Consider the following 13,905-nt stretch of genomic DNA (forward strand, 5'->3'; position numbering starts at 1 on the left):
TGTGAAATTTAAATTATATAACAAAATATAATGTAGAAAAGAAATAACACAGATACCCGAATTTTGTTAACGAGGAAACCGCAAATGCAGAAAAACCCCGGGACCTAGTCCTGATGAACACCACACTGTATTAAGCCGCTACTGACACTAGCCTACTACCAATTAACTTCGGACTGGACTGTAGTTGAACCCTAATCAATCTCACACTGATTCATGGTACAGTTGCGCTCCTTACGTCTCTGATCCCAGTAGGATACTACGCACTTGATTCCCTTAGATGATCTCACTCACAACTAAGAGTTGCTACGACCCAAAGTCGAAGACTTGATAAACAAATATGTCTCACACAGAAAAGTCTATAGGATTTAATATATATCTGTCTCCCACAGAAATGCCCAAGAGTTTTTGTTCCGTCTTTTGATAAATTAAGGTGAATAGGAACCAATTGATAAACCAGACTTATATTCCCGAAGAACAACCTAGTATTATCAATCACCTCACAATAAACTTAATCGACTAGCGAAACAAGTTATTGTGGAATCATAAATGATGAGACGAAGGTGTTTGTGATTACTTTCTACCTTTCCTATCGGAGATATAAATCTCAAGCCAATTTTACAATTGCACTCAATCACGATAGAAACAGCAAGATCAGATCACGCAACTACAAAGAGAATAGTTGGGTCTGGAATCACAATCCCAATGAAGTCTTCAAGTCGTTAACCTATAGGGTCTCGAGAAGAAACCTAAGGTTAAAGGAGAATCGACTCTAGTTATGCAACTAGTAGCACACATGAGGTGTGGGGATTAGGTTTCCCAATTGCTAGAGTTCTCCTTTATATAGTTTTCAAATCAGGGTTTGCAATCCAAGTTACCTTGGTAACAAAGCATTAAATAATCATCGTTAGATGAAAAACATGATTCAACCAAGCTAATATCTTTCAACCGTTAGATCGAACTTAGCTTGTTACACACAAATGAAATGTACCCTCATTTAGGTTTATGTAACCGTACCTAAACTTGTACACCATGTTGGTTCACAAATAGTTAACCGAGGTTAGCCACATGATTACTCACATATCAACCTTATTCATATTAACCATAACTAGTTCAAATGACTCAAATGAAACTAGTTAAAGAGTTGTTCAATTGCTATATTCTCATGGGTTTATACAAGAACACAATTGAAGCAAAATCGGTTTGATTCACTCGAATCAATCATGAACATTATAGCCACGGTTTGCAAAGATTGCAATCCTTATGATTTAAATGTTTAAGTTCATGAACAGACCGATTTGATAAAATAACCAGCTTAAGTATGTGTACGGGTATGCGTACTTAAGAAACCAGATTTGAGTTTGTTAAGTTTCCAAACTCAACAGAAATTTTCGGTTCGAAAACTTCCGCCAGTATGCATACGGGTACGCATACTTAAGGTGACTAGTTTAGGAGTTTGTAGTTCCCAAACTCAGCAGATATTTTCGGTTCGAAAACTTCTACCAGTATGCGTACGGGTACGCATACTTATCTTGTCTCCTTCACCAATTCGGTATACACACATATGCATACACTTGGTTCTCGGTTTATGCATTTACACACTAATGTGCGAACACTCTATATATGCTTATATCCAAAGATGGTTACATTATCAACTCTTTATTTCAATCATTGAAACATTCTTCTATAATGACAATAACCATTTTCACACACTATTAGCATCAAAGCAATTTCCAAGATATTGAAATAATCATTATTGAAACATTCCAAGTCTTACCAACACATATTTCGAGAAATATGTAAGCGTGATATACTCTGCTCGAAATCTCAAATGTGTATAGAGAAAACTATATTGTAACATGACTTATGTCTCAATATAGGAGATATAGCAGAAATAGACTTTCCAAGTGATAAATGAGTTTAAGTCTCCACCATACCTTTTGTCGATGAAGTTCCACAAGCTCTCCTTAGTAGTTCTTCGTCTTCAAGTGATAAGCGCCGTGAAGTCTAAGCTCAACTACACAAACTATGTCCTAGTCCGAGATATCTATAAATAGGCTTATAGTTTTGATCACTAACATTGACAAACATGCTTGAGATAGCAACACATGCGAGTTCGACCGAGAAGTGCTCTAACAATCTCCCCCTTTGTCAATTTTAGTAATAAAACTATCAATACATATGGATTACAAAATAAATAAAAATTGTAGCTTCTCATCCAAATGTTTGATCTCCTTGGCATCTTCAACGCGACTCGAAATCTTCGTCAGTTCCAAGTACTCCATGATCCTAAAGGTTGTAAGTTCAGCATCATAGTTGTTGAAGATCCGTAGCGATAACAATGAGAAAACAAATGCTCTCAATCTTTGTTATATAGTGTCATAGTATTATTACACAACATCAAAGTTAAATGGTATCACAACTTTTACAACAATAGTATGGTGATATGTATCACTCACCCTTAGTCAATACTTCATCTCAACATGAAAACCACTCCCACTTACATAATGATCGGTAAACCATATATATTTGTAGTATCACACTACACATTAATTCTCCCCATTTTTGTCAATATAAATTGGCAAAGGTACGAAAACTAGTGGGATCCTCATGAAATTTTCATAGAGATACTTCATGACCAAAAGAGAATACCATATCAACTTATTTAGATGCCATCATAAATCCGAAGCTAAATGCATTCACCACAAGGAGTTTATACAGATACAAGATAACTCTATAATATTCCACAGCCGCACTCCCCACAAAGATTTGGAAATTAAGCACAAGTTCAAAAGAACTCTCCCCCATAAAATGTCATTCCAGAAAGAACAACAAAGGCGACCTTACTTTCACAACAAAAGAAGGATTTCTAACAAACATTAGGATACTGTACATAAACATATCTACTAAAAACAAATGCAAACAAGACTTGACACTATTCTGGAGTTCCAAACTCAATTGCCCAAAATATCGAGATAAAAGCAGGGGCAAGAGTTATGAGGAGCTAATGAACCCGAACAACACCAATAGACTGTCGTAGGTGCTGGAACGTGGCAGTGTCTAATGGTTTGCTGAGAATATCATCCAATTGTTGTTCAGAAGGTACAAATTCCATAGTGATAGTACCATCTTCATAAAGATCTCGAATAAAATGGTACCTGATGTCTATGTGCTTAGTTCTTAAGTGCTCAACAGGATTCTCAATGATGTGAATCACACTTGAGTTATCACAAAAGATCTTCATCATTCCAGAATCAATTCCATAATCAGCAAGCATTTGTTTCATCCATAGAAGTTGAGTACAACATGAACCAGCAACAATATATTCTGCTTCATATGTCAAAAGAGATTGTGAATTTTGTTTCTTGCTATGCCAAGCTACAAGATTCATCCCTACATAGTAGAATCCCCCTGATGTACTTTTTTTGTCTTCCACACCCCCTGCCCCATCGGCATCTGAATAGGCAGTAAGGTCAGTGTTAGTATCAAAGTGTAAGAAAGACCATACCCGCAGTGTGCCTGATATAGCGTATGATCCTCTTTGTGGCGGCAAGATGATATTCCTTTGGATTTGCGTGAAACCTAGCACAACAACAAAGAAATGTCATGTCTCGTGGCAGTGAGATACAAAAGACTTCCAATAATAGATCGATAAAGTTTTTGATCCACATTTACACCTTTATCATCTCTATGTAGTTTACCCGTGGTAGGCATAGGAGTAAGCTTTGGAGTTGACTTTCTGGATGGGGAAAACGTCTTGCTGGTTTTTTAGGAAAGTGAAGAATCGAGCGTGTGTACAAGACTCCTCAACCGAGCAAACTGCTGATCCTCACACAGATGCACTGCAAAGGGAGTGCTTAGATTCGAGAGATCAATCTGTAGGACTCCGGCCTAAACCAAGTCAATGGCCGTTCCAGAGTCAATTCAGTCACAAAGAGGGAGATGGGTTGATCTGTGGGAGGAAAGCTGAGAATTGTGTGGGATCAATGATGATCAAGGATTGTAGTTGTGTTGAAGGTTTCTGCAAATTGATGAACTGTTGAAGTTGAGTTCTGTGAATAATTTCTAATCGAGTTGTTGACGAATGATGATCCTCCTCTGTTATCCTTGATTTGGACCTATTTATATTGCAAGAATGATGAACACCCTGATCCCTGTAAGTGTGACGGTTTCTTGAGTGAAAGAGTGGGAAAGTGGAAGATCGTGGTGAAACCAGTTCCAGGTCGTGCGGAGACTTGGTTAACCGTACACCCACTACTTTGATAACTCCTTCAACCGTTGCACGACTTACTCACATGCTCATCGTGGATGAATCCACGTGCCGTAGGCCGCCATACCAAAACCCTAATTGATATCCCCCATGTGACGTGATTGATATCTCACGAATCGTGGAGTCTGCATGACAGACGTGTATTTGATTAGTCACGTTGACTGATTATACAATGAGTCTAGGGTTTGTTGAATTGAGCATGAATGACGAATTTCTCAGTAGAACATTCGAGTAACTGAGAAAGTATTGCTCGACGAATTACTGGATATCAATGGTTGGATCAATATTCGAGCAATTGAGCAAGTATTGCGAATTACTGAATATTGATAGTTGGATCATATTCAAGCAATTGAGCAAGTATTGCTCAATTCGACGAATTACTGATAAATTACTGAATATTGATAGTGAATCAATATTCGAGCAACTGAGCAAGTATTGCTTGATTCTACGAATTACTGAATATTGATAATTGGATCAATATTCGAGCAATTGAGCAAGTATTGCTCGATTCTACGAATTACTGAATATTGATAGTTGGATCAATATTCGAGCAATTGAGCAAGTATTGCTCGATTCTACGAATTACTGAATGTTGATAGTTGGATAAATATTCGAGCAATTGAGCAAGTATTGCTCAATTCGACGAATTACTGATAAATTACTGAATATTGATAGTGAATCAATATTCGAGCAACTGAGCAAGTATTGCTCAATTCGACGAATTATTTATTTATTGATGATGTGACCCAATAAAATATTAATTAAAATATTGGTAGATTACTGAATATTATATAATTAATCCGCCTGTTGCTTTATGGATCAACATAAATTTATTTAGTGTTTGAACTTGCTCAGAATAATGATTCGTTGAGCGTTTGTTCGAAAACCCTAATTTTTGATCAATTGCTCATTAGTCGACGAATTGTTGAAAATAGGTCATGAGCGAAGGAAGTACCGACCACATGAGACTATGGACGTCCATGTGATTCCCAATTGCTCGAGTGAGTGTACACCAGGGTCCTGAGTTGGCCAGTTGGTGAAGGAATGAAGATTAATGCCGGTTTCATCATTTATTGAAATCGTGTTGGATTGAGCATTAGGTGATAAAACCTAATTATAGAAAAGTGATGGACCGAACAAGGTGGCATGAGACCGACCCTTGGTGGCCGTGGGACCGCTGATGGGCGTTTGCACAAACTCTGAGTTGGTTGTGAAGAGTTTGGACCCAATTTTAGCGATTGCGCAAATTAGGTCAAAAGTGTGAAAACGTTTGGGACCGGCTTTGTGCAAACCTTAGGGATGACCTTGGTCGGTCAAGAAGGCATGCCAGTTTTACCATGATGTCCGTGTTTCCGTACTGAGAGTTTCAGTATTTTCTGATGTGCGTTCGAGCAATATTTTGGATTTTCAGAAGAGTTCGAACTTTGACTGAAATCCTCGATTTTGCTCGAATAAGCAAGTATGCTCGTTTGATCAATATTTTGTGAATATTAAAATAATAATATTTTAATATATTTTCGTGAGTGACCTAGTCGGTCGTGTGACCATGTTCACTTTTGGCTTTTTCATGGTTTGTGCAATATTTGAGAAAATATGGAGAAACCATGATTTTTGCTGAAACAGGGAAGTTTCACAAGATAGGAAAAATAACAATTTATGAAATATTAGGGATTGCAAGGTGTGGGACCGTCTAGAGCTAGGGTATGTCCGGCTGGCTAAGTTGCGCGGTCCCGCAACACCTTTCCCTATTTTAATGTTATTATTTTCTCTTTCCTATTTTATGCAGGATTCCTGATTTTTCCATGTTTTCGCATGCTCATTCGTGCATTTTGGTGCTCGTTCGTGCATCATTGTCGAGTAAACTTGCACCATTTTATGGGGCTTACTCAGTAGTAGTCCAGATGCCCGATTATTGAGTATTTATTACTAATTATGAAATTCAGTGGAGAATGATTCATGAATCTGAGTAATAAAAGTGAATAGTTTTTTATTATCAATCCATAGGGTCAGCCGTGGATTCGACCATGAATTCGGAATAATAAAATTACCTATTACCATTCCATGAGATCAGCCGTGGATTTGATCATGAAACCGGAGTAACGAGATAATATAATATAGTTGTTTATTTCCATCCCATGAGATCAAGTCGTGGATTCGATCATGAAATTGGAGCAAAACATAATTTTTTATTTACATTCCATGGGATCAGGTCGTGGATTCGACCGTGGAATAGGAGAATAGATCATTCTGGGAATTCAGTGGTGAATGTCACGGCAAAATTAATCTATTGCAGAAAGGATATTAGCGTCACATCCATTCTGAATGGTGCATAGTCAGAGAGTCGCGGGTGTTCGCTTACGACATGAAGGCGTTATTTCTCTTAATCTTACGGAGAACCGCCTGGATCTATACACGGTCTCTCTACATAGTTAGGGAACAGTGAGTGACCGACGTCCTGAAGGCGTTATTGCTCTCAATCTTACGGAGAACCGCCCAATCGTTCTTCTATGTAGAGGGGGGTCTCTTTCATGTAGTCGGGGAACAATGAGTATCACCGACGTCCTGAAGGCGTTACTGCTCTCAATCTTACGGAGAACCGCCCAATTACCTTATTCTACATAGAGGGCACAATGAAATGCCAGGGATCGAACGCTCAGCTAGTGGAGGCTTTTCGAAATACATATTCATCATGGCTTCGTAAAATGTGAATCATCACATGCCTGAAAGCCGTGTCAGAAGCATGCAGTATCGTGATTTCATTTTTTTTTCCTTTGTTAAAAATCCATCATCTACATTAAGTCCCCTGATTAGTGGAGAACAGTCATGTTCTGCAGTAAGCATTAAATGGTGATTTTCAGTCGACGAGATCAGTGGTTGAACTCGGTCTACAAAGGCATTTTCAGAATTCTCGATTTGCTCCAATGGTGTCATGTACGAGAAAATGTTCGGGTGAGGACACTGATAGTGTGATAGAGGGTCATCTCGCGAGCATGAGGAGATGGAACACCGCTGATTTGGCCGGTTGAAAGTCCAGTTTTGGTCAGTTTAGTGTTTACGGGCTCGGCCCAAAAAAGGAAATCCTTGTTTTAGGAACATACGTTCGTTCGTTAGTTTAAGAAACAAACAAAATAGACCTGAGTCTAATGACATAAAATTTTGTCACGAAAACCAAATTTTTATTTTTTAAATATGTGATATTTCACGAAGTGGAATAAACTCTCGTTTCAAAGTTGGATGCTCGTACGAGAGAAAAGTTTGTTGTTTTTTTTAGATGTGTTTGTTAATAATAAAATTGTACCCATGAGCTTTCATGAAAATTTTTATTTTCGAAAATATGCTCTTGTTTCAAAGACGGATGCTCGCACGGGGGAACAAAATATATATTTTCAAATTTACGTGAGTTTCACGTTAAAAATATTTTCTGTAAAATCAATGTTTTGATTTTGAACAACTGTTGAAAGTAGACAGTCATACATGGTGAAATAATGTCTGAGTTTTCACAATTGTAGAATGGACGTCTGTCCAATTTCTTGGAAAATCAGTAGATGTTCACACAGTAAAAATTTACGTAGGTTGTTCACGGTTTTATGAAAATCAATTTATGATTTTTGAGCAATTCTTGAAAGTAAACAATTGTATCTGTGATGAAATAATGCATGTATGAGTTCGGTGATTTTATAGTGTATGCACACATGTAGAAAATCAGCGAATGTTCACATGAAAGGTTATGTGAATTATTCATAGTTTCATGAAAAGTCAAGTGTTGACTTTAAATAATGAATTTTGCTCGTCTTGGCAGGTTTGAAGAAGCGAGCAAGTTTTTCGAAGTTTTTACGTTATTATCACTAAGTTCGTGAAACCATAAATAGGTAAGAGTTGAGGACTACCATTTTAACGCGTATTTTTGTTTGTATATCCATGACTCCTTGTCTTTCGCCTCAGATAGTGGTGACTTCTGGTTACAACCAGTCTTCAGGATCTTCCGGGGAAAGCTCCAGAAATATCAAGTCAAAGATGAAGACTTCTGCAGGCCGAGGTGAATCAACCTTTCAGAGACTCTGGAAGTTGATGCATTTTATGTCTCTCGATCATCTGGGAGTCTTCCGTGCTAAGATATATGCTTTCTTGGTATTAGCAGGTGCGGAGAGAAAGCAGAGACGTGATGAAATGTCATAGAAAAAAAGAGCTGAAGATGAAAAGCTCATATCTCATCAGCAAAAACACTGTTAACTTCAGTAAGTGAGACTATCAGCTGAAGATGAAGTGCGGCCTTGCGTTGATGGCGTAGCTCCTGAAGTGGATGAATGAAGAATTTCGTCATAATTCGTCATCAGAAAATTCAGAAGTTAGGTCTTCATTGAAATTGTTGTAGAATCTTTGTCCGATGTCGGATTTTCGCGATCTACCCATGTATCCTCATGTCCAGGAAATTTACAAGATTTATCAAAGAATATTTTCGTCTTTTGAGCACGTTTAAGGGCCGAAATTAGCGAAACAATAAACTTCCAGAAGGTTTTCTGGAAATTTTCAGCTATCATGCAGTCCAAAGTTATGGACACATATTTTTGCTTGTTTCTTCAATTGCTGGGAATTTTGGATATGTTATAGAGGACATCCATATGAAGAGAATAGTATATGACCCACCCATAAATTCTTTACCAGTTTCTCCCATCTTGCTGCTTTGGGCGGGACAGTGTAAAATCATCTTAGACGAGCTTGTTGTAAAACACTCATGTTGTGTCTTTAGACCAGTCGCTCGTGTCTTGAACGGTTGGTGAAGGATTTAATGTCATTGATTCATTTGATATCAGGACCCCTTGATTGATACATGTCCATGGTGCTTATGTGCCATCTTGTTTCTGTCAGTCGTAGAAACATCACTTCTGAAACCCTGGTCACGGGACCATAACTGAGGTTGTTCTCAAGAGGGGATGGTATAATGACCATGGTGGCATGTCCCGGTGGTAGCATTCCTTTCACGATGATTGATTAGCACTGGAGAACCCGGCACCACGAGTCTTGGATTGTGAAATTGATCGTCATGATCAGTGGACCGTCAGTCCCCAGTATTTTGTTGAATCTCTCTTTTTCGTTTTCCCTTCTTCTAGCAAGACCTAGATAGAGGGCCCGGGTAGAAAAATTGATGTAAAGATCTAGGTGGTCGAAGTTGGAGGTACCTTGATGAAGGATTTAGCGATGGTAGACACCGATCGACTGTGGAAGTTATGAATCCCGTCCACGAATTTCTGCTTGCGCGTTGTATGCTCTGGAAGTTGTAGAAGCCTCATACGATACGACGTCGGAATTCAATGCTTGACCTCAACTTTTGAAGCTAAGATACTGAGTTATCACATGAGAAAATAATCACTCAATTTGGAGTTGTAGAGGTCAGCCAATGAAGCGTGCACATTTGTAATTTGCAATCCCGTACAACTTTTTCAGATTTTGTAGACCTGAAGACAAGGACATATCTTTCAGCTCGTATGTCCGATTAATGCGCCCTTTTGGTATGTTGTAGAAGAGGCATAGGCGAAAATCTTTCGTTGAGGAAGTATTGTCCCATTCCTCACTCATTGGTACGTTTTTGTAAACCCATGGACTGAAGTGTGTCGTATCTCATTTGTAAAGGCGATGAGAACATATAGTAGAAAACTTTGGATTGTGTTCGCCAGTCGTGCAAACTTTGGGGATACTTTCATGTGAACATGTTATCATGCCTGCACATCTTGACATGAATCATTAGTTCTTGGAGAAGTTTGCTTCATGTGTAACACTTTAGAGAATGGTTAGTTGATGAAGACCTATCAAGAGGATGTTGCTCCTGAGACCGTTGTTGATGCTGAGATCACGACTGATTACGCTCCAGAGATCCTTGTTGATGCTGATATCATGTATGGTGTTCTTCTAGAGATTATTGTTGATGTTGATACCGTGGTTGAAGTTGCTCCAGAGACCGAAAAGACTAGAACCATGATTATCAACATAATCTTTGCTCCTCCATCCAGTGAGACTTTACATTCACGAACTAGTTGGTGAGTTGAGCATTCCCAAGATGAAGGTGTACTGATCATCCAGAATTCTCTTGAACAATATGACTTTACTGTGAATTGGCTTCATCAGTGAATCGGCGTTGTTGTGGAAGATGGCAGCACCGGTCTTCATTGTCGTGAAGAGAGGAAGTTCCCCAGTCGTGCAGTGATCTGTAATGTAGAGGAGTCCCGTCGATGAAGTTTCATGGAATCACATCAGGTTGCAAATTACAATAAGATCAAGTCCCCAGTGTATGTTGAAGGAGTTTGTGTCATACATGGATGAATGACATTGCATCTGCTTCAGAAGTCTTATCATGGGATAATGAAGACTTATTCAGTTACACTTTCATCGTCTTGGTGTTGAATCATTGTCAAGATATTTGTGTTGAATCAAGAGGTATCATTAACGAAGGTGTACTCTTAGATTGGAGTACAACTTGAATGCTTCTTAGATGCTTGAGCGTTGCAGTATATTCCTTAAGCATCGAGTGTCTTAGGTTTGATCGTCTCGGCCCAGTATCTTCTGTTGATTCAGCATTCCTTTCGTTGCGGATGTGGGATTCAACACTTGTGCAACCATCAAAGCTTTATGATTTTGTGGAACACATGGACACTCCTGCAAGGCTGGAAAAACGCCCAAAGTGTTGTTTTCCAGACATCATCTCAGTAATGAATGTCTCAATACTCGACTCGGAGAAGTTTCAGATTCAACCACTTGGTAAAGTACTAACACGGTGAAGCTACCATTCATAACGTCTTGCAGAGTTGCTAGCATTTGAGTCCCCATGCTAGGATAACATGTGAGTAAATAAATGACACAGACATAAAAGGAATGAGACTTGCCTGAGTGTGGAACCTCTTGATGAATGTCTATGCATCTTTTGCAGGTTCTTGCTTCAACCTCGTCAAAGTTCGAAATTCCCTCAAGTGCTCTGATGATGGAATGTCCGCCAAATCTCCTAGATCACAACTTTCTTTGTTGGAGAGATGTGCAACCAAAGGCGCTTTGTCAGTAGCCATCTTTTCAGCGTGGATCCACGCTTGTTTAAAGAACATGTCACATCCTGGATCTTCCTGATTATGTGGAACTTGATTTGTTGAACTTATGTTCACTTTGAGAGTGATGTATCCATAAGTATTTTCGATCTTTAAGGTCTCTGATTGAGATGGGATCACGAGTAGCTTCTTGTCGAGTGATGCCTGCAGCTCTGAGGTTTTCAGTGGAATTATGTTGATGGCGGTGTCAGCATCGATCAACATTCTTCCGAATTTGTTTCCTTTGAGATGGACTGTGGTAAGCAGTCCCCAGTCGTGCATCTTCTTGTATGTGCATGAATGTTCAAGCAGTATTTCTGGGATAGACAGACGTCTGACACAATGTAATTTGGTGCTGTGAACATGTCTTTCCTTTGTGCCTTAGACAGATAGAGCAATTTCATAGATATGGTCGATCAACGATTGAACTGCTTCTTTGACTGGTTGTTCAGAGAATGTAAAGGTTCTGATTGGGAGATGATCCTTGTCTACTCCTTCAGTCCCCAGTTGAAGCTAACCTTTCTTTAAAGATGTGATTTAAATTATTGCAGTTTCTTGTTGGATGATTGATGAATCTATGAAGATGACAGTACCTGGGATTCTCCATTTTTTTCTTCAGTTGGCTCTCTCTGATGAACAGTAGATTGCATCATCTTGACCCATAATTCTAGTAACTCGATCACTTCTTCAGTGGAAAGATGGAAGTTTGAGTCCCCGTTTGGTCATTTCCCCGTTCGTTGATGCCGGGTCGAGGATTGTGCAAGATTGGTTATCCTTTCTTTGCACTTTCGGAGGAGCTTGGGATGTTGGAGAAGCGTTCTTATATAGCTGCACTTTGGATTTTCTCTTGCTCCCTTCAGCAACATATTTTTTTAAAGGCTGGAGATTGTACTGATTGTTGACTAGGAGTCGGCTGCTTCGAGGCTCCTCGTCCTTGCAGACTTTGCTCTTTCCAGTAAAGTAGGTGCAGTAGTCGCTGATCGTCTGGCTGCTTCATGAAGCTCTGAGAAAGTCTGGAAACGGAGATTTTCTAGCGAGGCTCTGTAGACCGGGATCATTCCATTGATGCACAAGTCCACCAGTTGTTGTTCAGTGACATTAGGGTCATGACAATCCAAAGCTTGAATTCTAAACCTCTTCACATATTCATTCGGATGTTCGGTATTCTTCTGAGCCATCCTTCCTAAGTCAGAAAGAGTAATCTGCTCAGAGACAAGGAAGTTTTTCCTGTAGAAGGTGTTAACCATTTCTCCCTAGTTAGCAATGCTCCCAGGTGCAATGTTGTTGTACCAAGTATACGCTCTGCCCGTCAGAGATTTTGAGAATTCTTTCAGATGGACAACATGGTTGTGCTCGTGCTCTCCTCCTATCGCCTCCAGGAATCGAGAAATATGTTCCCGTGCGTTCCCCGTTCCATTGTAGAGTGTGAATGTTGGAGAGGTGTAGCCCTTTGGGAGAGGGATTCTTTGCGTAGCAGCAGTATATGGAGGTTGATGACGGTGCACGGACGGTGTATGGCTCTTTCCCCGATTCTCCATAAAGCGTTCCAGGTCTTCATGGGTGATGAAACTGGCAGGTTCAGGTTCTGCAGGTTTGCGGGTTTCATCATTGTCAGGGACCGGAATGACTTCGGGATCCGTTGGAGATGTTTCTTTGTCTTTTCCCTTCTCCTGAGTTTTATCTGACATCTTATCAGTGAGAGTTTTGAGGTAGTTACACAGCTCCTTCTCAGTAGTAGTCATATCAGTTTGATTTTTGGCGAGAACTTCCTGGACTTTCATGAGATCGGTGATAGTGGGTGGATTTTCTTTGATTTCTTCGGGAGACCGAGCAAAGAGAGTATTACTTCCAATATTAGTTTGTGGAGGAGTAGTATTACCACCATCGTTGGAAGTAGGAACGGTTTCTGGAGTACCACCGTTGTTGCTAGTGCTAGCATTATTTGGGTTAGGATTGGTAACTGAACCTGACCTAAGATCAACCATTTTGTGAAAAATGAGATATTGGAACCGAGAGATTAATCTCCCACTGTGGTCGCCAATCTGTGGACGGGGAAAAACGGCTTGCTGGTTTTTTAGGAAAGTGAATAATCGAGGGTGTGGACAAGACTCCTCAACCGAGCAAACTGCTGAACCTCACACAGATGCACTGCAAAGGGAGTGCTTACATTCGAGAGATTAATCTGTAGGACTCCGGCCTAAACCAAGTCAATGGCCGAACCAGAGTAAATTCGATCACAAAGAGGGAGATGGGTTGATCTGTAGGAGGGAAGCTGAGAATTGTGTGGGATCAGTGATGATCAAGGATTGTGGATGTGTTGAAGGTTTATACAAATCGATGAACTGTTGAAGTTGAGTTCTGTGAATAAGTTCTAATCGAGTTGTTGACAAATGATGATCCTCCTCTGTTGTCCTCGATTTGGACCTATTTATATTGCAAGAATGATGAACACCCTGATCCCTGTAAGTGTGACGGTTTCTTGAGTGAAAGAGTGGAAAAGTGGAAGATCGTGGTGAAACCAGTTCCAGGTCATGCAGAGACTTTGTTAACCGTCCACCCACTACTTTGCTA

This window comes from Papaver somniferum, chromosome 7 (genome assembly GCF_003573695.1).
Source record: "Papaver somniferum cultivar HN1 chromosome 7, ASM357369v1, whole genome shotgun sequence".
In the NCBI taxonomy this organism is placed as follows: domain Eukaryota; kingdom Viridiplantae; phylum Streptophyta; class Magnoliopsida; order Ranunculales; family Papaveraceae; genus Papaver; species Papaver somniferum.